General features: G+C 39.5%; 1 protein-coding gene across 1 annotated transcript in view; it reads left to right on the top strand.

Annotated features, from left to right (window-relative positions):
* CHL1 (cell adhesion molecule L1-like) overlaps positions 1-24,608 on the top strand; it is a 356,522-nt gene that overhangs the window by 83,136 nt on the left and 248,778 nt on the right. The window lies entirely within an intron of this gene.

Genomic DNA, 24,608 nt, shown 5'->3' on the forward strand with positions numbered 1-24,608 from the left:
AGGAATTCTCCATGCCAGAATACTAGAGTGGGTAGCCTATCCCTTCTCCAGCAGATCTTCTTGACCCAAGAATCGAACCCGGGTCTTCTGCATTGCAGGTCTACTCTTTACTGTGTGAGCCAGCAAGGGAACCCATTTTTCAAATATTTTAAAGTACTTCTTAAATGATGCCAAACAGCCCTCTTTCCAGTTTCTACCTGTGGTGAGGATACTCTACTAAGATGGTCTCCATTTTCCTTTCCTCCTAGTATACATATCCTCATGTAATCTCCTCTAGTCAGCATCAGTGGTACCTATAGCTTTACCCAAAAGAAGTCAGATAAAACGTGATGAAACGTCTCTCTGTGGTTCTGTTATGTAGGATTGTAATGTTTGTCTTGTTGTAAGACTTTCTTCCTTACTGGCTTTGAGGAAGCATCCTGCCGGGTTGTGGGTAACCCTATGGCGAAGGCCACACTGTAGCCTTGACCAACAGTTCATGAAATCAGGGTCCTTAGTCCAGCAAGCTAAAAGAAACTGATTTTGCCAACAAACATGATCTTGAAAGCAGATCCTTCCCCTTTGAGCCTTGACTTAAGACCCCAGTCCTGTTCAGTACTTTCATTAGAGTTTGTGAGAGACCCTAAAGCAGAGAGTCCTGTTAAGCTGTGCCCAGATTCCTGACTTACAAAAACTGTGAGATAATAAATGTCTGTTGGTTCAAGCCACTAAATTGGTGGTATAATTGTTATGCAGCAATAGATAACTAATGAACTACCCATCGTGGTTTGAATGTTAATTCCCCTTTTAGAAGCTTCATGAATAATAATTAAATTATATTAGTATTGTTGGTTTTACTACAATAACAATAGAGACTGCCCTTTATAGACCACCTACATGTCCCAGATGCTTTCACTTCACTATGTTATTTACACAAATTATCTCATTCATCTTTATAACAACCTTATTAGAAAGGTTTTATTATTTTCAGTTTAAGACTCTCAGGCTCAGAGGATGTAAGTAACTGGCTCAAGGTCACACAGCTAGTGTGTAAGGAAAACACAGTCAAAGCCAAGGTGCACTGCATTTTTCACTGTGCCATCCTGCTTCCTATTTCATGTGGTTTAAAAAGGTAGTTTAATGTTTATTAAATTTATTTATCTATGGCCAAACATGGTTCTAGGAGTCAGATGGCTACTAGCATATCACATCCATGTGACAGCATGATGGATTTGGTTTTGGATGGTTTACTTCACCAGCTTCCCAAGTAGCTCAATGGTAAAGAATCTGCCTGCCAATGCAGGAGATGTAGGTTTGATCTCTGGGTCAGGACAATCCCCTGCAGAAGGAAATGGCCACCCACTCCAGTACTCTTGCCTGGAAAATCCCATGGAAGAAGAGGTGATGGGCTACAGTTTTGGGCATCTCTGAGAGTTGGACGAGACTGAACATGAACAGTTTATTTCTCACGTCTTCCATCCCCTCACCAAGTCTTATCTATTATAGACCAGAATTTTCTGGACTACAATCACTTTTACCATTTCACATATGATGTATTTTTAAGTCATTTCATTTTCTTTTGGCTTCTTCTTAGCATTTTCAAGTTTTTAGAAAAAAATTTTATATCAAAAATATTTATATCCCACTGACAATGTGGTATCTTTGTAAACACATAAAATTGAAATACTCTCTGTAATGCTAATAGAAATAAAAGAACATTCCCAAATCACAAAGAAAGTCATTTTCCTTTTAAAAATTGACATCCAGCTGACATTGAGTAAAGAACATGAACATGAATAATATAATCAATAAATTTTATAGGATTAATAGGTATATCTAGATATTTTTAAATTTTAAAAGATACATGACACATATTTTTAAACACATGAACCAAAAAATGCTGTGTATTAAGTCAAAAATAAAAACCACAATAGAGTCTCCAAAGCAGAAAATATATAGCTTAAAAAATTGAATCAAGAGATAATGAAGTTAGATGGGTAGGAATTAAAGAAGAGCCAAGCATCACTCCTTCAAAGATTGTAAGAAGCCACACTGGTAAATAAGCCTTGAAAAGAGAATATGAAATACAGATATAGATAAATCTGCCTCGACTTACAGTGTGGTTCCATCCTGATACACCCCTGGTAAGTCAAAACTAGGTAAATCAAAAGTGTATTTAAATACATTCAACCTGTTGAACATCATACTAACAGCTTAGCCTAACTTAGATTGTTGTTATTATTTAGAAGCTAAGTCAGGTTTGACTCTTTTGTGACCCCATGGACTGTAGCCCGTTAGGCTCCTTTGTCCATGGAATTTTCCAGGCAAGAATACTGGAGTGGGTTGCCATTTCCCTCTTCAGGGGATTTTCTCAACCCAGGAATTGAACCAGCATCTCCTGCACTGGCAGGATTCTTTACCACTAAGCCAACAGGAAGCCCAGCCTAATGTATGTTTAACAGACTCAAAACACATTAGCCTACGGTTCAGATAAAATCATCTAAAATAGAGCCTATTTTATAACAAATTGTTGAATATCTCATGGAATTTGTTAAACAATGTACTGAAAGTGAAAAACTAGAATGGTTGTAAATGAGTGGGTTGTTTCCCCTGGTGATCATATGTCTGACTGGGAAATATGGCTCCCTGCCTCTGTCCAGCATCAAGAGGGAGTCTCATGTTGCATATTACTAGCCAGGGAAAGGAGCAAAATTCCAAATACAATTTCTACTGAATTTGTATTGGTTTGCAAGGAGATCCAGCCAGTCCATTCTGAAGGAGATCAGCCCTGGGATTTCTTTGGAAGGAATGATGCTAAAGCTGAAACTCCAGTACTTTGGCCACCTCATGCGAAGAGTTGACTCATTGGAAAAGACTCTGATGCTGGGAGGGATTGGGGGCAGGAGGAAAAGGGGACACCTGAGGTCATCCTGGATGGCATCACTGACTCGATGGACATGAGTCTGAGTGAACTCTGGGAGTTGGTGATGGACAGGGAGGACTGGCGTGCTGTGATTCATGGGTTTGCAAAGAGTCGGACGATGACTGAGCGACTGAACTGAACTGAACTGAAAGTCAAAAAATTGGAAGTTGAACCATTGTAAGCTGGAGACTTCCTTATATTGCAAATGGTTTAGAAATGTGAAGATTTTCTAAAAACTTTATTTTATATTGAAATATAGCTGATGAATGATGTTGTGATAGCTTAAGCTTGACAGCAAAGGTACTCAGTCATGCATATACATGTATCCATTTTCCCCCAAATCCCCCTCCCATGTAAGGTGCCACAATATACTGAACAGAGTTCCCTGTGTGACACAGTAGGTCCTTGTTGGCTATCCATTTTAAATACAAGTCAATCCCAAACTCTGTCTCTTTCCCCCCATGGTTTCCCCTGGCAACCATAAGTTTGTTCTCCAAGTCTGTGAGTCTATTTCTCTTTTGTAAATAAATTCATTTGTATCATTTCTTTTTTGATTCTGCACATAAGGGATGTCATATGATATTTCTCCTTCTCTGTCTGACTTCACTCAGCATGTTGCTGCAAATGGCATTAAGAAATGTGAAGTTTTAAGAACATCACATTGGGCCCTGAAGATTGAAGCCATGGTGACATCAAGAGAAACACTTAAAAACCTAAGAGTAAACACAAATAATAGAAAAAAAAATTAAATAAATGAAGCAAGCATGCAGTTCAAAAAGATAAAAGAACAACATAGGAAAATCAAATAAATGGGTGTATGTGTTTGCTAAGTCACTTCAGTCGTGTCTGACCCTGTGATCCTATGGACTGTAGCCCTCCAGGCTCCTCTGTCCATGGGATTCTCCAGGCAAGAATACTGGAGTAGATTACCATGCCATGGGATCTTCCTGATCCAGGGATCCAAATCACATCTCTTATGTTTCCAGCATTGGTAGGTGGGTTCTTTACCACTAGTAGAAGCCCTAAATAAATAGGGGAATGTATTAATAAGCATAAAAGCAGAAATTAATTACACTATGTAAAATGGGTATTTCACAAAGCATCTGCACATTGACAAGGAAAAGATATCAAGTGCCTTCATCTAGCTATTGAATTTGTTGGTGCCATTGGTCAAATTTTCATGAGATTTCAGGATATTGCCGTCTTGTATCTTCTACACAAAAGCAAATATGGTAACCCCTCAACTGATATTTTTTGTCATGTTTTAATATCAGCATATGAGAAAAGCCTAGAAAGCAACTGTTCTGTGTATTAATGACTTTTAAGCCCTGGGGATTTCTGTTGTTAAAGCTCTTTCTTCATTATCAGCCATGAAAATCAGCATTCCAAAAGAAATTTGAAAACCAATTATTAAACTTGATAATTATAAATTGGAAAATGAATTTTTAAAAAATCGTTGATTCAAAGATGCTTCTGTAAAATACACTGGTGATAGTAAATGCTTTTGTGGGTCTATTTCCTTTCTCAAAATATCTTTCTTTGAGCCTTTTTTCCTCTGGAGACATTTCACTTTCATATGGAAGTCATATTGTATCTCATCTAGAATATTCGCAGATGATTGTCTTCATTTATCAAGAAGCACATATTTAAATAGTTTGCAGCATTTCGGCTTTCTTCGTGAAGCAGAAGTATTCATCATACTAGTTAAGGTTTATATTACCCTGTAGCAAAGCAATTTATCATATCCCTACATCAGCAAATTCTTTGATTATTAAAATTCTCTTGCAGAGGTACACGTAGGAGCATACCAAGCTTCTGTCTAATGAATTTTCTTTATTATTTGACCTGAAGTGCAGGGAAACTAGATATTAAGATGTGTGATTTGAAAACAGTGATAGAAGATGCAAAGCCAGATTTATTTTGTTAGTATCAGGGAATACCTTACCAGAATTTAACACAATGCATATGACATGCAAACAACCCTTAAGAAGCACCAGCATGAATCGTTTTTTCTCCTTTAGAAATGGTGTTTATTTCCCCAATTTAGGCTTCTCTAACATGGTACTTTTGTGAAGCTCCAAAATCATCAGTTCAATCTTCAATAGTAATTATACATTAAATCAGTCAGTTCAATTGCTCAGTCATGTCCGACTCTTTGTGATCCCATGGACTGCAGCACACCAGGCTTCATCACCAACTCCTGGAGCTTGCTCAAACTCATGTCCATCGAGTCAGTGATCCCTTCCAACCATTTCATCCTCTGTCATTGCCTTCTCCTCCTGCCTTCAATCTTTCTTGAATTATACATTAAGGGGACATGTAATTGACTCAAGTTACTAATGACCACTCTCTTCCAAGTTGTTCAACTATATTTCAGCAAGTATTTATTAAGTATTTGTCTATCTATTTAACACTGTACTGGTTTCCTTTATGGATGTGAAAGAAGTTTATATAGTGCTTCTGGTTTCAAGGAGTTTGCTGTTTAGTTGGAGAGTGAAGACTTCTGTCTAGTTGAACAGCGAAGATTTTCCCATGTAACCTAGGAGATAACCACATAAGGAAGAAAGTAACTGAATGGCAAAATGTAATCTAATGGGAAGTTAAGGAAAGAATGATCTGAGAATGCAAAATATCCATTGCCCACAGGGGCATTGGCAAATAACCTAAACAATAAAGCAGAGGCAGTCCTTGGGCATGGAGGGTAGGGCAGGAGAGGGGATGAAGGCCTGAGCTGGGAGGAGGAGAACAGTTATAAACTGAAGGCCACAATATCCATCTGAAGGAAATGTCTACAAGTAAGTGATTCTGCTTCATTCAGTTTATTGCCTTTTGAGAATGAGAATCGATGTTGCCATGACTGGGATTTTTCAAGACCCACAGGATCTCCTGATTTTTATAGAAAGTTCTCAATTTTAGTCAGTCAACAAAAAGTGAGTCTATAGACAATAAAAATTGAATAATTTTTTATTTATATGATAACCATGCTGCTGCTAAGTCGCTTCAGTCATGTCCAACTCTGTGCGACCCCATAGATGGCAGCCCACCAGGCTCCCCCGTCCCTGGGATTCTCCAGGCAAGAGTACTGGAGTGGGGTGCCATCGCCTTCTCTGTATGAAAACCACAGGTAGAGAGAATTCATGATTCTTGAGGCTGGTATTTAGCAAGCTGATCTGAAGGCCCCGACCATGCTCACATCAAGTACTGTTTATGCCAGAAGGGTCAGGATCTATAGATCTATATATAACACTTGTGTAAAAGGGGTGTAAATGTGGTGTGTAGAGGGTTACTTCTTGGCTTAATAGAGCTTTATCTCCTTTTTTGCTATCCTTTGCACTCACAGTGCCTCTAGAATTTATTGTTGTTGTTTAGTCACTAAGTCATGTCCAACTCTTTGCGACCCCATGGATTGCAACATACCAGGCTTCTCTGTCCTTCAAACTCATGTCCATTGAGTCAGTGATGCTATCCAACCAACTCATTCTCTGTCACACTCTTCTCCTCTTGCCTTCAACCTTTCCCAGCATCAGAGTCTTTCCCAATGAGTCTTTCTCTTTGCATCATGTGGCCAAAATATTGCAGCTTCAGCATCAGTCCTTCTGGTGACTATTCAGGATTGATTTCCTTTAGGACTGACTAGTTTGATCTCCTTGCTGTCCAAGGAACTCTTAAGAGTCTTCTCCAGCACCACAGTCCAAAAGCATCAATTCTTTGGCACTTAGTCTTTTTTATGGTCCATCTAACATCCGTACATGACTACTGGAAAAACCATAGCTTTGACTGTATAGAACTTTTTTGGCAAAGTGATGTCTATGGTTTTTGATATGTTCTCTAGGATATCCCACGTCCAAGGTAAGAGAAACCCAAGTAAGACAGTAGGTGTTGCGAGAGGGCATCAAAGGGCAGACACACTGAAACCATAACCACAGAAAACTAGTCAATCTAATCACACGGACCACAGCCTTGTCTAACTCAGTGAAACTAAGCCATGCCATGTGGGGCCACCCAAGAAGGGTGGGTCATGGTGGAAAGGTCTGACTGAATGTGGTCCACTGGAGAAGGGAATGGCAAACCACTTCAGTATTCTTGCCTTGAGAACCCCATGAACAGTATGAAAAGGCAAAATGATAGGATACTGAAAGAGGAACTCCCCAGGTCGGTAGGTGCCCAATATGCTACTGGAGTAGACAGCTGGATGGCATCACCAACTCGATGGACATGAGTTTGAGTGAACTCTGGGAGTTGGTGATGGACAAGGAGGCCTGGCGTGCTGCAATTCATGGGGTCGCAAAGAGTCAGACACGACTGAGCAACTGAATTGAACTGAACTGAACTAGGTCTTTTACAGCTTTTCTTCCAAGGAGCAAGCATCTTTTAATTTTGTGGCTGTAGTCACTGTCCACAGTGATTTTGGAGCCCATTGAAATAAAATTTGCAAGTTTCCACTTTTTCCCCCATCTATTTGCCCTGAAGTTATGGGACTAGATGTCATGATCTTAGTTTTTTGATTGTTGAGTTTTAAGCCAGATTTTTCATTGTCCTCTTTCACCCTCATCAAGAGGCTCTTTATTTTCTCTTTGCTTTTGGCCATTAGAGTGGTATCATCTGTATATCTAAGGTTGTTGATATTTCTCCTGGCAATTTTGATTCCAACTTGTGCTTCATCCAGCCTGAAATTTCACATGACATACTCTGCATAGAAGTTAATTAAACAGGGTGACAATATACAGCCTTTTTATACTCCTTTCCCAATTTGGAACCAGCCCATTGTTCTGTGTCTGGTTCTAACTCTTGCTTATTTATCTTCATACAGGTTTCTCAGGAGACAGGTAAGGTGATCTGGTATTTCCATCTCTAAGAATTTTCCACAGTTTGTTGTGATTCACACAATCAAAGGCTTTAGCATAGTCAGTGAAGCAGAAGGATATGGTTTTCTGGAATCCCCTTGCTTTTTCTATGATCCAGTGGATGTTGGCAATTTGATCTCTGGTTCCTCTGCCTTTTCTAAACCCAAATAGATGGTTGCATAAGTGATTCTATGTATCCACATCAACAAAAATATAAGGGCAGTGATCATCAACTTCTGCTGAAAACTAGAATCACCTGAGAAGTTCTAAAAAATGCTGATGACTTGGATATACCTCTTATCAGTTATATCAGACTTTTTTGGGGTGAAGCCCAGCCATGAATATTAAAAGCTTTCCAGATGATTCCAATTACAATAATGTAGAAGAACAGGTGATTTAATATCAGCCACTGCACATAAAAATCATCATTTTAAAACCTCACGCTGTGTATCAGCACTAATTGCTACATAACAAATAACCCATCCTGTAGCTTAGCATCTTAAAAACCATACTTGTTTGCCATTTAAGCTGGGCCCAACCAGCTGGTTCTTCTGCTCTTCTCACCTCTGGTCACTGGTGTAGTCCTCTGGCTGAGTAACTAAATATCCACTCATTGGCATATCTGGCGGTTGGCAAATCATCAGACAAGGGTGCTCATTTCCCTTTCTGCATGCCTAATAGACTCATTTGGGTTTATTCACAATATGATCTCAGGTTTCCAAAAACAGCCAAAAAGAGTAGGCCCTAATGTACATGTCTTTTTAACTTACCTCTTGTGAGTTAAGGGGATGAGTTAACTCATTCTCCTATTAATTGACTGGAAAAACAAGCTACATCATGAAGCCTGGATTTTATGGGTGAAGAAATAAACTCCACCCCGTGATAGGTGGAGTGGTAAGTAGTGTGCACAGGGGCATGGGAGATTAATAAAGCTGTCTTTTAGAACAATCTACGATACCTCTCATTCCAACTTAACCAGATTTTCTGGAGGTAGAACACAGACAGTGACATTTTAAAGAAACACGTTAGGTAACTCTGAGGAGCAACCAGGTTGAGGACCAGTGATTTTGACTTGCTAAACTACAGATTTGTGAACCCCACCCCAGAGATATTGATTCAATACCTCTGTTGTGGGGAGGCTGATACTTCGCAGTTTTAACATCCTCCTAGGTGAGGTTGATGCTACAATTTTTGCCTCTACATTTAGAGTATGTTAATATAAGCCACAGTACAAATTTATATTATTAAAATGGTTTCTAATCACTTATTTGGATGTCTCTTCCTAGTTTATCAGTTCTACTACAGATTGGAACAGTTGGACCCTCCCTACTCTACACTCTTACCCAGAGGTGTGGGAAAGAATAAGTTCAAGTTAGTTACTCTAAGCTGAGCATCCTGGAATCCTTGATTCCATTCCTATTATAAGCTCTTGCTTTGTTGCTTATAACTCACTGCACAACCCCATCCTCTATATCTTACCATGAGGTTCTTTTATTCTTGGTAGAGCTGATCCTTACTCCTTTTTCCAGTGTAGGAGCTGGGATCTTGCCTTGTTCCCCAAGTTCAGTCAAAGAACTAAGCCTTCCATTTACTCTTGAATATTTTTTTAAATTTTATTTTATTTAACTTTACAATATTGTATTGGTTTTTGCCATATATCAAAATGAATCTGCCACAGGTATACATGTGTTCCCCATCCTGAACCCTCCTCCCTCCTCCCTCCCCATACCATCTTCCTGCTGTCTACTGCGCAATTCATGGACACATCCCACCCACTTTATATTGTTCTTGCCCTCTAGGTTTCTTCCCTGCATGTTGATGGTCCCTCCCTGTGCTGGCTATTTCCCATTTCCATCCTTAGACTCATACTCCCTCCTTCTCTGCTCTCTGCCTGTTCAGGGAGCGTGATGGCTTGTGCATGGCATTTCTTGGGCTTTCTTGCTAGCTGGCTTCTTGTACGTCTGTGCTTCTCAGAGTAGGGGCCTTATACCAGCCACATCACCATCATGAAAGAAGCGGTGCCACAAGGTTTGGCTGGTGGCAAGCACTGGCTCCCCTGATAGCTCAGTTGATAAAGAATCCACTTGCAATGCAGGAAACCCCGGTTTGATTCCTGGGTTGGGAAGATCGGCTGGAGAAGGGATAGACTACCCACTCCCATATTACCCGCTCCCATATTCTTGTGCTGCCCTTGTTGCACAGCTGATAAAGAATCTGCCTGCAATGCAGGAGACCTGGGTTTGATCCCTGGGTTTGGAAGATCCCCTGGAGAAGGGAAAGGCTACTTACTCCAGTATTCTGGCCTGAAGAATTCCATGGACTGTATAGTCCATGGGGTTGCAAAGAGTTGGACACGACTGAGCGACTTTCACTTTCAGGCACTGGCAGGAGACCAATACACAGACAGAAAGAGTAGCAGGGTTCTTTTTTCAGTGGTTGCTTCTTCGTCTAGGCTGCATTTCCTGCCAGAGGCTGCATACTGCCATAATTACAGCTCATATACTGCTGCATGGTTGTACCTCACTTTTGTCTCCAGCAACATTATTTCCTCCTCCCCTCACCTGGAGCTCAAGTGTGCTAATGGTGTCCTACTGTTGCTAGACTCTAGGCCTGAGCCACCACTGTCATTTCCTTTAACCTGTCTACACATCTGCAGATACTTCCTTACATGATTGGACTCTGCTTCCTACTGGAATCTTTATATAATGTCACTTGTAGATTTCTATTTCCTAGCCATGAAATTAAAAGATGCTTACTCCTTGGAAGGAAAGTTATGTCCAACCTAGATAGCATATTCAAAAGCAGAGACATTACTTTGCCAACAAAGGTTCATCTAGTCAAGACTATGGTTTTTCCTGTGGTCATGTATGGATGTGAGAGTTGGACTGTGAAGAAGGCTGAGCACCGAAGAATTGATGCTTTTGAACTGTGGTGTTGGAGAAGACTCTTGAGAGTCCCTTGGACTGCAAGGAGATCCAACCAGTCCATTCTGAAGGAGATCAGCCCTGGGATTACTTTGGAAGGAATGATGCTAAAGCTGCAACTCCAGTACTTTGGCCACCTCATGTAAAGAGTTGACTCATTGGAAAAGACTCTGATGCTGGGAGGGATTGGGGGCAAGAGGAGAAGGGGACGCCAGAGGATGAGATGGCTGGATGGCATCACTGATTCGATGGACGTGAGTCTGGGTGAACTCCAGAAGTTGGTGATGGACAGGGTGGCCTGGCGTGCTGCGATTCATGGGGTCGCAAAGAGTCGGACACAACTGAGCGACTGAACTGAACTGAGCATTCCTTATCTTGAGCCACTTTACCAAAGACATAGCCCAGACCATGAGGAATAATGGAGTTGGAAGAAATGTGATTTACTTAAATGTATGGGTTCTTACAAAGGCCGTATCAAGAGTAGGAAGGCATTTCAGGTCATGACACCAGGAGGTCAGGGCCCTTCTTGCAATTCTTGAAATCTCAATGTATAGACAACTTCTCTCATAGTGCACACACACTATGTGTATACAAGAGCACCTATATGTATTTGTGAGTGCATGATACATAAGCAGTGGATTGGTGTGTGTGCCAAAAAAAAAAAAAAAAAGCAAAAGAATAAAAAAGCTCTTTTGGCAAAATGAGAAATGAAACCTTGAAAATTTCTTGGCAGCTGCTTTGGATGTCAGAATATATTTGTCAGAGAAACAATAGAATCTGGTTTGAAGAGCTCTTCTGTTTAGGGGGAAAAGTGAGATGAAGCAAGAATGGGAACCAGTTCATAAACCCAACTGGATGTTAACGCAGATGGTTTGCTTCCAAGTTCAATGGTCTTGCCTATTCAGCAACATCGTTTGCTAGCTTATTGTTTATGTTTTGGTCCATCTGGGCTGCTGTTAGTTTATAAACAATAGCAGTTTATGTCTTACAGTCCTGGAGGCTGGAAAGAGTAGATCAGGTGACAGCATGCCAGGTAAGGGCCCTCTTTCAGGTCTCAGACTTATCGTGGTCTAATGTGGTGGAAGGAGGCAGGGAGCTTTCTGGGGCCTCTTTTAAGGGCAGTAATCCCATTTGTGGGGTTTCTCTGGTGGCTCAGCCAGTAAAGAATCCTCTGCCTGCAAAGCAGGAAACCCAGGTTTGATCCCTGGTTCGAGAAGATCCCCTGGAGTAGGAAATGGCTACCCACTCCAGTACTCTTGCCTGGATGATTCCAGGGACAGAGGAGCCTGGCAGGCTACAGTCCATGGCGTTGCAAAGAGTTGGAAGCAACTGAGTGACTAAGCAGGCGCACAATCCCATTCATGAGGGCTCCACCTTCAAGACCTAGGCTCCCACTATTACTACCATTGCCCTGGGCATTATGCTTGCAACATACAAGTTTTAGGAGAACACAAACATTACATCTGTAGCAGTTTGTTTCATTTTTAATCTTTTCTGAATGAAACAACACTTACACAGCAAGGTATTTCTCCCAGAGCAGGTCATCAGTGGCGAAAAATGTCCTTGGCACCACGTATAGAGGATAGTCTTGAACATACCCAAATTAACCATTATGTGTGTGTGCTCAGTCATGTCCAATTCTTTGTGACCCCATGGACTGTAGCCCACCAGACTCCTCTGTCCGTGGAATTTTCCAGGCAAAAGTACTGGAATGGATTGCCATTTCCTTCTCTAGGGGATCTTCCTGACTCAGGGATTGAACCTGTGTCTCTTGTGTTGCCTGCGTTAGCATGACTTTAGTTTATGGTCTAAGTAAGGAAGAGCTGTAGGTGCAGGAACATGGTCTTGTAAAGATTCTACAATTAAACAGACAAGACAGTTTTTTTTTTTTCTAAAAGCATCACAAATACTTACAATGATAAAGAGCTTTTCTCCTAAGAATATTGGACAAAGTTTTTGCAAGTATAGATCACATTTCATAGATGGAGAATCTGACAGTAGGCAAGGGAAATTCTAGCAGCAAATATGTAGCAGGAAATGAGGAGCAAAAGAAATTACTATCAGCATATCAAGGAATCATAACTCTTATAGCCATGCATATGTTTTTTTCTAAACAATCTATATGTTTTTGTTTTAATTTACCCAGGTCTTTTGGAGAAGGAAATGGCAAACCACTCCAGTATTCTTACCTGGAAAATCCAATGGATGGAGGAGCCTGGCAGGCTATAGTCCATGGGGTCGCAAAGAGTCAGACACAACTGAGTAACTTCACTCACTCACCAGGGTCTTTATTTTAGTTTTACTCTGCAAATGTTCTTTATTACAATTTTTTTTAAGGCTTGTAATTGTTCTAAAAAAGAAAATTTACCATCTTAACCATCTTTAAGTGTACAGTTCAGTAATGATAAGGATATTCACACTGTTGTGCAACCCGTCCTTTTAGAACCAATTCATCTTACAAAACTGAAATTCCATACCCACTAAAAAACTATCTCCTCTCTTGGTGTGTTTTTTAAGTGTACATGTTGGACACCTTTTTTATTCACATTTTATGTTATTGAGTGTTTAACTTTATCATGTGTTATAAATAACCCATCAGAATTAATGTGAATTTAAAGTAAATATTTCTCTCAACTAAGATACACTTATTTTACAAATATTTTTTAAACTTGAACTCTGTGAGACACTGTGTCAGTGTCGAGCAAAGCAGATGCATTCCTTCTCATGGTAGGGCAGAATCTGTGATGGAGTGAGGATCAAAACATCCAGAATAATGATAATAATTATCCTGACTGACATAACTGTATAAATAATAATAAGAATAACAGCACCATATACCCCAGGGTTTGTTTTCTCAAGGGATGTTAAAATTGTGTCTCTTAAATGCACCCCTAAAATTTATAATGGAACACATCAAGGATAAACTTTGGCCGTATATTTTAATAGTAGTCCCACCTGTTCTAGAGAGCTGGCCCTACATAACCCCCTGATCCTCCCAGTCATTGGCTTCCTTTGGCAGCTCTGCTTTGCAGAGCTATAGCTACAGAATTTAAATTCTGTCTTGGGCCAGGAGGGGTTGAATTTGCAGACAGACATCAGCTCTGCACAGGCATCTAAAGGAGCCCAAGGATGTCGACACAATCCTGAAATGACTCACCCCCCAAGTGCCCTGATATCAATAGATTGTTATTACATTGCTTGTTCAGACCACATTTTATCTGTTGTTGTTGTTGTTCACTCGCTCAGTCATATCAGACTCTTTGTGACCCCGTGGACTGCAGCACGCCAGGCCTCCCTGTCCTTCACCATTTCCTGGAGCTTATCTACCTAATTAGAAAGAAAAACAAACACAATACAATCAACAACAAAATCTGTCCTTCGAGATGCTTAAGAACATAGATGCTGCAGTGAGGCCTCTGTTTTCCCATTCTGGCTCTCACTATTACTAGTTGTGTGACCTTGGGCAAGTTATTTAACCCCAGTTTACCTCCTCGGCTTAAGCTAGTTAACATACATGAAGATTTTGGAATAATTCTTGGTGCACTGTAAGTCACTGGTACTCTTGTAAGAGTAGCACAAGTATGTGCTACTGGAAGCTCCGTGACTTGGTGGACTATATAGCAATTTGTGCTTCCCCAGTGGCTCACATGGTAAAGAGTCTGCCTGCAATGTGGGAGACCCAGTTTTGATCTCTGGGTCCAGAAGATTCCCTGGAGAAGGAAATGGCAACCCACTCCAGTATTCTTGTCTGGGAAATCTCATGGACAGAGGAGCATGGCGGGCTACAGTCCATAGCATCTCAAAGAGTTGGACATGATTGGCCAACGAACACTTTTACTTTCAAGCTTTCATAGCAATTTGTAGCGGGTGCCAAGATATAAATCATCATATTCCCTAAGTCCATGTCATGCGCATCTACACATCATTCTGGTGTCTAAGTTTATATAGATTTTCATACCACCTAGACAAAACTTCAATGAGTTGAAAGACGAAGCTCTTAGCCAGTAATAATATTCTTGCAACCAAAGAGTTTGAAAGAGACCAGCTGCTATCATAAAGTCAGACTACTGTCATAGGAAGGGCTTTGGAGGAACAACCTCATTACCAAGTTCACAGACAATGTCTTCCTACAATGGTTTCTAGTTACCCTAGGGGCTGAGCAAGAGGATTCTTGGGCTTTGCCACTCTAAGTCATTTCTATAACTATGTTCACAGCATGAACACTGTCATCAGACAATTTCATCTGAGTCCAGACATGATTCTCATCTACAAGTGATAATATCCACTATTTCTTCCAATCAAAGTGCCTTTAATTTTAGTAATCCTTCATATAGCAAAAGGCGGTTATGACACCTGTGACTTTCATATGTACATATTACTACTATTCCTGTCTTTAGATCTAAATTTAAAGCTCATTCTTCAGAAAGCCTATGCTAATGCCCCACCCTGATTAGGTCTGGTTAATATCTGTCCCTGTAGCCAGCACCCCATGCCTCTTCACAGTTACAATGAACACATTTGCGTTATTCATTTCACTTATACCTTCTCATTAGACTCTAAGCTTCATGAGGGTATTAAGTTGGCTGCTTTTACTGATCTTTGCTGTGCGCAGGATAATCCTAGTTTTGGTCATATTTGCCAATATCTAAAGCCTATTTTTAACCCCATAAAATGTCAGTATTTTCAAATTTCTTTCAATTAGTTCTTCCTTTGATTTTTATGACTACCTAATGTTCATAACCCTTATTTATAGATTCATTATGATTGTGACTAATTTCATGATGCAATATGAACTGAACAGGAAACTCATAGATTGTTGCCTGAATTGTTGCCTCCAGTGGTTTTGCTATTACTTTGTAATCTAACATCTTACTCTCTATGATGGGAATCTTGCTTCGTCAGGATCCAAACAGAGTGAACATAAATCCTAATACAATGTATTCATGGGACTCATTAGACTCATTAGTCCAGCTCCCTTGCTTCGCTTAAATATATTACACCTGTTAATTCCTACTAGGTCCTTTCGAGCTTTAAAGTACCCATGAATTCTCACCTCAAACTATATATATTGGTTATATACCACCTCCAAAATTCCTCAAGGTTTATGCCCTAGAACATTTTTACAGGGTAATAATTTCTACAGACATGAATTTTAAAAACATTTTATCCTCTCTTTTATGTACTTTCCAGAAACTTAGATATAGAGTTATTATTATTGTTTTTCTTGGAGAGCTAACCATGACATTATATTTTATGTAACTGTTCTTTCGTTTATTAAAAACAAAGACATCAACAATAGCAATAGCAAATAGCATTTACCAAACACTGTTTCGAGTGTTTTTGAGATGTATATTTTTATGTGTAAATTTCATAATAATTCTATAAAGTATTTATTATTACTCCTATTTATACATGAAGAAATTGAACAGCATATAAGCAGATTTATTTAACATGAATAAGTTGGTAAATTAATAAGCATTCAAAACTGTTTCTTTCTGGGTCCACAGTTCACATACTTTCAGTAAGGGCTACATCAAGTATGTAAAAATTATTTAAAGTTAAACAAATCAACTTTGCCTGAATCCTTTGTAAAAATTCATAAACCACAAAACAGTGACTTGTTTACTGAAGACAAAAGTGGGTCCAAGTATCAGTGTGACTTCTGTGGTGTCTTTTCACAGAGTGGAAGGTAAAGGCAGGGTTTTTAAAGCTGTTTTAAGTAGTGCTTGATATAATCCTATTATATGACATTTATTTCTGTATCTATTTTGAAAGTAGAAGGATAAGAACATTAGCTATGGTTGTTAGGAGAAGGCAATAGGTTTCCTCTTCCTCCCCAAGTTGACATGTTAAAATTAATAATAGGTAAAGAAAATTGATACACTTATAATGATATATGGCAACAACCAAGATTAAATTCAGCATTTTGCTAAATGCAATGAGAAAAACCAGAATTAGGTTAAGAAATCATGGGTAACAAAATATTTATACAGTTGACATTAGAAGTCATAACAGGAGTCTGTCTGTTCAGCTGAAAGATGCAGAGAAACCAACCAGAAATAGCTTGAAGCAGTTATTGTAAAGTATGGCTGGAATCACCCAGACATTATTTAAAATGATGGCTTCCTGGGCCCCAGCCCTCTCTGTTTCTGATGAAATTGAAACTTCCCTTTAAAAGGGAAGCTTTTTTAAAAAGCTCCCTCAGGCATTCTAATGGCTGCTCCTGTGTTATTCTCTATCACTACATAGTAACTTCAAAATTTAGCAACTAAGAACAACACATGTTTATTATCTCACAGGTAAGGGGAAGGCCTCTAGGTGTAGCTGAGCTGGGACTCTTAGGCATAGGTTCTCTCCCAAGACTAATCAGGTTGTCAGCTGAGATTGCAGTCATCTCGAGCCTCAACTGGGGGAAGATCTGCTCTTGAGCCCACTCATGTGTTGGGTAGTCTCATCCTCTAGCCAGAGACACCACTGTTTTTCCCATGTAAGTCTCTCTAAAGAGCACCCCACATATGACAGCTGGTTTCTCTTAGAGTAAAGTGATCAAGAGAGCAAGAGAGAGAGCTAAATAGACCTTACGTTGTGTGTAAACTAATCTTGGAAGCAACATTCGGTCACTTATGATGTAGTCTATTCTTGAGAAGCAAGTACTTAGGTCTCCCACATCCTTAAGAGGAGGAGATTACACAAGGAATACCAGGAAGGGGGATCGTTGAGGGTCTTCTTAGAGGTAGCCTAAGACAACCAGGAATGAGAACTGGTTTAAAGAAAGAGAGTTTTATCCTCTCACAAAACAAGCAGCCAGAAAGGGGTTCAGTAGTGAAAATGTTCAGGGCTGGCAAGAGAGGAGCAGAATGGTAGTTAGCTGTTGGCATCTGATAGGAAGAGGAGAGAAAAAAAGAAATAAGATCTTTGCCAGACAGGCCTTTCCCTTTCATTATTTCATTTCCCATTCATCTTAAGTACCGCTGGAAGATTCTGTTTCGGTCTCTTGAACCATAATGGGTCACTTGGTCTATCCTAATTGGAAGTGCAGGTGGGTGGTAGGTGTTCAGCTGCAACTTCAGCATAGGAGCAGCAGGGGAGCTTGGGGCTGACTGTGGAACTGGAGTTCATGTCACTAGTGTGTGTACACAGTGCATACAGTTCTTTGTATCTTACTCTTTACTGTATCTTAATTTATGTTTATAAATCACATTATAAGTTCTGCTAGTACGATCAATTTAATATAAAAACTAGATCTCCTCTGGAGAAGGCAATGGCACACCACTCCAGTACTCTTGCCTGGAAAATCCCATGGATGGAGGAGCCTGGTAGGCTGTAGTCCATGGGGTTGCTAGAGTCAGACAGGACTGAGCAACTTCACTTTCACTTTTCACTTTCATGCACTGGAGAAGGAAATGGCAACCCACTCCAGTGTTCTTCCCTGGAAAATCCCAGGGACGGGGGAGCCTGGTGGGCTGCCATCTATGGGGTCACACAGAGTCGAACACAATTGAAGCGACTTAGCAGCAGCAGCCCGGAGAAGGCAATGGCACACCACTCCAGTACTCTTGCCTGGAAAATCCCATGGATGGAGGAGCCTGGTAGGCTGTAGTCCATGGGGTTGCTAGAGTCAGACACGACTGAGCGACTTCACTTTCACTTTTCACTTTCATGCACTGGAGAAGGAAATGGCAACCCACTACAGTGTTCTTGCCTGGAGAATCCCAGGGACGGAGGAGCCTGGTGGGCTGCTGTCTATGGGGTCGCACAGAGTCGGACACGACTGAAGAGACTTAGCAGCAGAAGCAGCAGCAGCAGATCTCCTCTGGAGATCCTATTTCCCATAACTTCAAACTTATCACAACATACTCATAGACTGAAAAGTAGCAAACAGCTTTAAGTCACTGAAAGAGTTACATTCAAGTTCATGGAGCTAAATTTACAGAAATTCCTCAGATCTTCATTTTCAATTTTATTTATTTCTTTTAAATTCATAGCCATAACAGGATTAATGAATAATTCATTCAACAGCTTGAAAAACACATTTGCCTCAGTTTTTATCCATAGGGTAATCTCAATATTTTAGCATTTCATAAAAGAACTTTTATAATCTGGCCACAGATTGTGGCCTCTGGCCTTGCTCCCCTTTGCTGCTTCTACAAGCTTTTCTTTCCAGCAACTCACCTCCTCTTCTCTACATCCCTGCTTCCTCTGCCTGAAATGCCCTTCTCGACTCATCTTTCAAGGTCTACATCATACAATTTCAGATGCCTACAGGGACCAGGGAAATAATGTAAATGAGGGGAAAATGTGCTGGTAGTTGCATATTAAACACATAGAAATAACACTTGCAACAAGAGATGTGCTTTATTCCATTTTTCTCAACATTTTCTCTATTGTTGATCATTTTTGGTCTTATTTTGATAAAAAATGGAATGATCAGCCTAGGCTCATCACTGCCATGCGGGATATAAATCTAGTACTATCGTATCCTCTATTTCCTTAAAATATTTTTTCCTAGAGTAATTAGAGATCTAGATTTTAATATGAAGTGTGCTATGGTGTGTGTGTATGCTAAGTCGCTTCAGTCGTGTCTGACTCTTTGCGACCCTATGGGCTATAGCCCTCCAGGCTTCTCTGTCCATGGGATTCTCCAGGCAAGAATACTAGAGTGGTAGCCATGCCCTCCTACAGGGGATCTTCCCATCCCAGAGATCAAATCCCCTGCATCGTCTGCATCACAGACAGATGCTTTATCGTTGAGCCACCCGGGAAGCCCATACTCCTCTGTACTGTGGCCTATATGTAAGTTCTCATCTCTACTGGGATATTTGAGGGTCAAATACATATATTTTGATTATATTCCCAGCATAGCATGTGGAGTACATCTCATAGTTGAAACTCTAAATACTAGTTGCATTAATACATCTTGAAAGGAGAAACAAATTTTTTTAAACAGTAGCTGATATGGAGAGGACACAATCTAATTAGAGAATAAATAAGCTTTGACTTAGAAACAAAATGCTTGAAAGAGAAATTTCCTGGTTGGACAGCTTGGATAGAAGATTGGATAGTTGAGGTCATGGGAGTAAAGAGACTGATAGAGATCTTGGTTTCCAACCTCTTTTGGTTTCTAAAATGAGATCATGCTTGGCAGAGTCACTGGATCAGAATCTCACCCATCAGCTCAGTCCAAGTACATCTTCTCTACCATCCTTCTAATTTCAGTTCAGCCAATGTGGGAATGGAATTGCCTCACCAAGTGTTTGCACTGCAGACCATGAAACATACTGGGGATTTTCTGATTTTCCCTTATAATCTATTCTCCACTTTGAAGCCAGGGCGATCCTTTCATAATGCAAATTTGATTCTGCCTCTCCTATTTAAAACAGTTTAGTACTTTTCCATTTTATACAGCATAAAACAAAACTCCATGTTATGGCCCAGAGGACTCTTTTGAATCTGGATTCTTCCTGTGATGCTAAAATCTTCTCAATCTGTGCTCCAACAAAGCTGTCCTTTTAGTTCTTTTTATTCAGCAAGCTCCCCTCACATCAGAGGTTTAACCATTACATTCCTTCTGCCTGGGCTGATTTCTTGCCTTCTTCACCTTGCTAATTTACTCCCTTGTTTCATATTATCACAGTGCTGTGTTACTCCCTCTGGGACAATTTCTCTAGGATCTTTGACCATGGTATATAATCTCCTCTTATGGGCTCTGGTAGCACCTGTTCTCTCCCTCACTGCCTATGTCATTCATGTATTTGTGTGATGTTTTGATTAATGTCTCCTTTTCCAACCCCGCTCCCCGCTAGATTATAAGCTCCTTGCAGGTAGAGACTGTCTGTTTTTCTTCACCATTTAGTCACAGCATTTGGCACAATGTCTAGTGTGTATATTGTGTGTGTGAATGAGTAAATGAACACATAATCTGATTGATTTAAAACATACGTTTTACTCATCTTGTTATTTCTCCTCGTTCAGCAATTTGTATTCTTAGAGGCATGAATAGAGAACAATTGCAAGTGTTGATTGCTGCAAATGTGCTGCTATAGAGTGGGCTACAAAGACAGCCATTTTGTCCTGTCTGGGGATAAACAGGCATAGTTTGAGTAATGGCAATTAGAGCCAGAATTCAGCTAGTGAATCACACTGACCACCACTTGAATAAACCCTTGGGTTGAAATCATGTCTGTTCCTCCTTTGGAAGCCTGGGGCCTAATGCTTTTGTTTGCCTGTGTTTTCTCCCTGGCACAGTCTGTGAGCTCAGAATGAAAAGATTATTATCTTTAACCAGCATCTCATATTCTTTGATTTTATCAAGCTTTTCACATTTTCGTGTCAAGAAAGCTGAAAATGATTTATATCTAAGATTGATTCGACGATATTTTTGCAATCAGTTGACTTTTAAAAAATTACACACCAGAGCTTAAAGAGAAAGTAAAGTCTGGTGATAATTTCATAACGCATCCATTCTTTCTCTTCCAAAACAAATTGATGCTGTTATGCATATTTTGACTAAACTGATTTTACACACAGTAAGATAAAATATGTTGCCTATAAGAGCTAAAACAAGATTCCACCATAAATCTTAAAACTAAAAATTCTGTCAAAATTTGATTATCCAGTTGAAGAAAGATGTCTTATTTTTAGGCATTCCTCATAAATTCTATCTCTTAATTTTCCTATAAGCAGGCTGGTATATTTCTCTATCAAGCAACTTAAACATATATTTTTATAGGCTCTTGGGTCATTATTCAAACCAGACTAATAAATAGTAGAGGTAGTTGATACTAACAAACCTTACAGGAATAAATATAAGAACAAAGGGAAAAGAAAGTAATGTGCTTCTGCTGGAAGGAAAGATAGTGGCGAATACTGATTAGGAAAGTGGTCTGGGAGTTGTTGCAGAAAACCTCTAAAGCATGCAGCTTAATGTGTAACCGCAGTGAAAGGGCACAGAGAATGCTAGATCATATGGCTGAGGAAAGACAATATAAATCAGATTTGGCATCATTAATCTAAGCTCGAGTGTTAGTGTCATCTAAACAATTGTTCTCTACTTTGCTCCTGGTCAAGAGAGGCAGAAGAGGAATGCATTTGATGCTGAAATGGCTTAGTAACGAGGCAGCCATAGGAATTTAGTGGTCTGAGGTTGGCAAGTAGGAAAAAAAAGAAGATTCACAGCCCTGCTGGTAAATGGAGACTAAGATGGGTGTCACTGCCCTTTCTTTTCCAATGGGCCTCTGCGAGTTAAATAAACAAGAGATATCATCGAGTTCACATTAAACTGAACCCCAGGCCACTTGGGCCAGACTTGATGAGGCGTCTTCATTTCATAACATCCTCAGATTTCTACCCTATCAGTTTAGCCTATCTTTTCTGAGAAAGATGCCTTTCTTTGCTGCATCCCTTGACAAGTATTTCTGTAGGTTTGTTGTTAATTCTTTTTTGTCCACCTCTTGAGTTACTGGTTTGCTATGAGACCTAAACAAGGTAATAAATGTAAAATAACCAACACAATTCCTCATCCATATTAAGTTCTCTATTATGTTTTATTACCCAAACGACTACCCATTCTTGATTTTTCCTTTGTTTCATTCTAGTCCATTTTACTCTGACCATTCTTCCAGTGTACTATATTGTAGAAGCGTAGGTTTCTGAGCTGAGAAAAAGCATCTACTGATAACCTTATTTGCAGACGTGGAAATTGAGTCTCAGGGGAAACATAATGAGCCTAGGATTACACAGTTGTGTTTATACAAAGACTTTTCTCTCATTTTCCCCAATGCCCAGATTGAATCCTTAGTTCAGGTTTTGTGTATGGGAGGTAAAGACACGAGGTTCTCCCTGTCCTGTCTTTGAAGCGCCATCCCCATCCCATCGTTCCCATCTGGCCATCTTATCACAGTCATGCTTGCCTCATTGCCATATCTTCCTAGCTTACTTCCCAGCTTGTCTCTCGGTTCTAATCCATCCTACTCTCTACTGAAGGTCACATTTCTGGAACCATACCATTTCGGCTGTTGCTCAAAGCCTTCATGGATTCCCACTTCTAAATACAAATAAATCTAAACTCCTTGGCCTCTCTTTGAATACTCATTGTTGACTGCCTCTCTTCCTGCTACCACTCTTCAATACATTCCTTAAGTCCAAATGGCACACTGTTCTCAATGTATAATAAACAAACTACCATTGTGGCCATCTACATTGATTTGTTTAAGTGTTCCCACCACTGGATTGTATGTTATATTATATTAATATATTTCTTTCTTATCTAAATTTTGTTCACCATCAATCCAAGATAATTTGGAATTAAAAAACTGTGAAAATGCCAGCAATCTCCAGGAAGTTATATGCATCCATATATACAAGTATCTATATATTAATACTTGTATACAAGCATATAAGCACGTGTGTTGTTTCTTTGAGTTATTCTTGTTCTAAAATTAACCTCTTTCACAATTTTATAGATTAAAAACAATGTGAGTATAGGTTCAAAACAAAAGAAAAATTAAAGCAATTCTTATTTCTAAAATTTTCTTACTTGCAGGGTCAGTTCTTTGATATTAAAACATTGTATTTATTTAGCTTGATTTCTTTTTGATAAATCAGAGTTGGCTGTTCCCAATACCTTGATATCCTATCTCTGCTTGCAAATTGATTTTTTAATGAATTGGTGCAAAGCTCCTTTGAATCCTTCTGATGGCATTACCCTTTTACCTTTGCAAATCTGAGTTGACAGTGCTACAGGATGCGATGTAAAAGATTCCCATATTGGACTGGTTGTCTTGTCCATACACAGACAAATCCATCAACAAGTCAACGTAAATCTTTTTTTCGGGTACTTTTAGCACATAAGCTTTTCCTAGAATCTTCATAACTGTTTATGGTTCACAGATGTTATGCAAAATATCACTATGAAGGATGCATTTGATGTAGTGCATCTAACGTATGTGCTTAGCTACTCAGTCATATCCGACTCTTTGCAAGCCTATGGACTGTAGCCTACCAGGCTCCTGTGACCGTGGGATTTTCCAGGTGAGAATACCGAAGTGGGTTGCCATTTGCTACTCCATCTAACATGTATAGACAAATCTAAAATTGTCTTTTAAAGTACTGAAAATATTAAAGTTATTGCTGACAGAGAAAATTTCACTCATCTGAAAGCAAATTTTAAAGGTAAAATTTAAGTTTACAAACTCCTCAAGTGTTATAAAGTGCACTTTGGAATGGTGGGCTCACATAGCTGATTATTGAGTCTTCTAACCTGAACCAGAACTGATTCTTCAAGTCTACTGCATGTGATACTCCAAGTGCTAACTTGCCAAGTGAATGGGCTTCAACTGTTCTCAGCTCCAGGCTTGTAGAGCAAAAGCCCTAACTGATAACAAATGAATTCTGAGGTGATAAACTGCAAGACACCTCTTTGAAAATTCAAAGTGTGGTTCTTAACATTTTATCTGACATTAGAGGAGGCGTGCCACAATCTAAATGTAGACCTTTTGGTCTTCAAAGAGTAGGTTTGAAATAAGGTATACATTTCATTCCTACCAACTTAGCAAAATGTATTTTTATTTTGATATATGACCACACTCTCTGGGGTTGTATTTTACACTGGACTGCAGCAATATCACTAGGATTTTATTAATGTGTTCATTAATTTGATTTATAGCTAATATTGTTCTGGGCTTATTGCTTTAATTTAAGGTGAAATACTGAAGAAATTCCTTTTCCTTATGGATATAACTTTGCATGGCTCTGTACATTTTCTGGAATTGGAATTCCATATTACAAGTTTGGATTACAAATTTTTAGGACATTATTAAAGAATTATTTAAATATGTAAGATATAAATAATCTTGATAGTTCAGGATGTATTTTTTCATGAATCAAATGTAGTAAATTTTATCCAATTTTAATTTTATTCAGAGATTAGAGCCATCCATG

Source organism: Bison bison, unplaced genomic scaffold (assembly GCF_000754665.1).
Source record: "Bison bison bison isolate TAMUID 2011002044 unplaced genomic scaffold, Bison_UMD1.0 scf7180017864474, whole genome shotgun sequence".
NCBI lineage: Eukaryota > Metazoa > Chordata > Mammalia > Artiodactyla > Bovidae > Bison > Bison bison.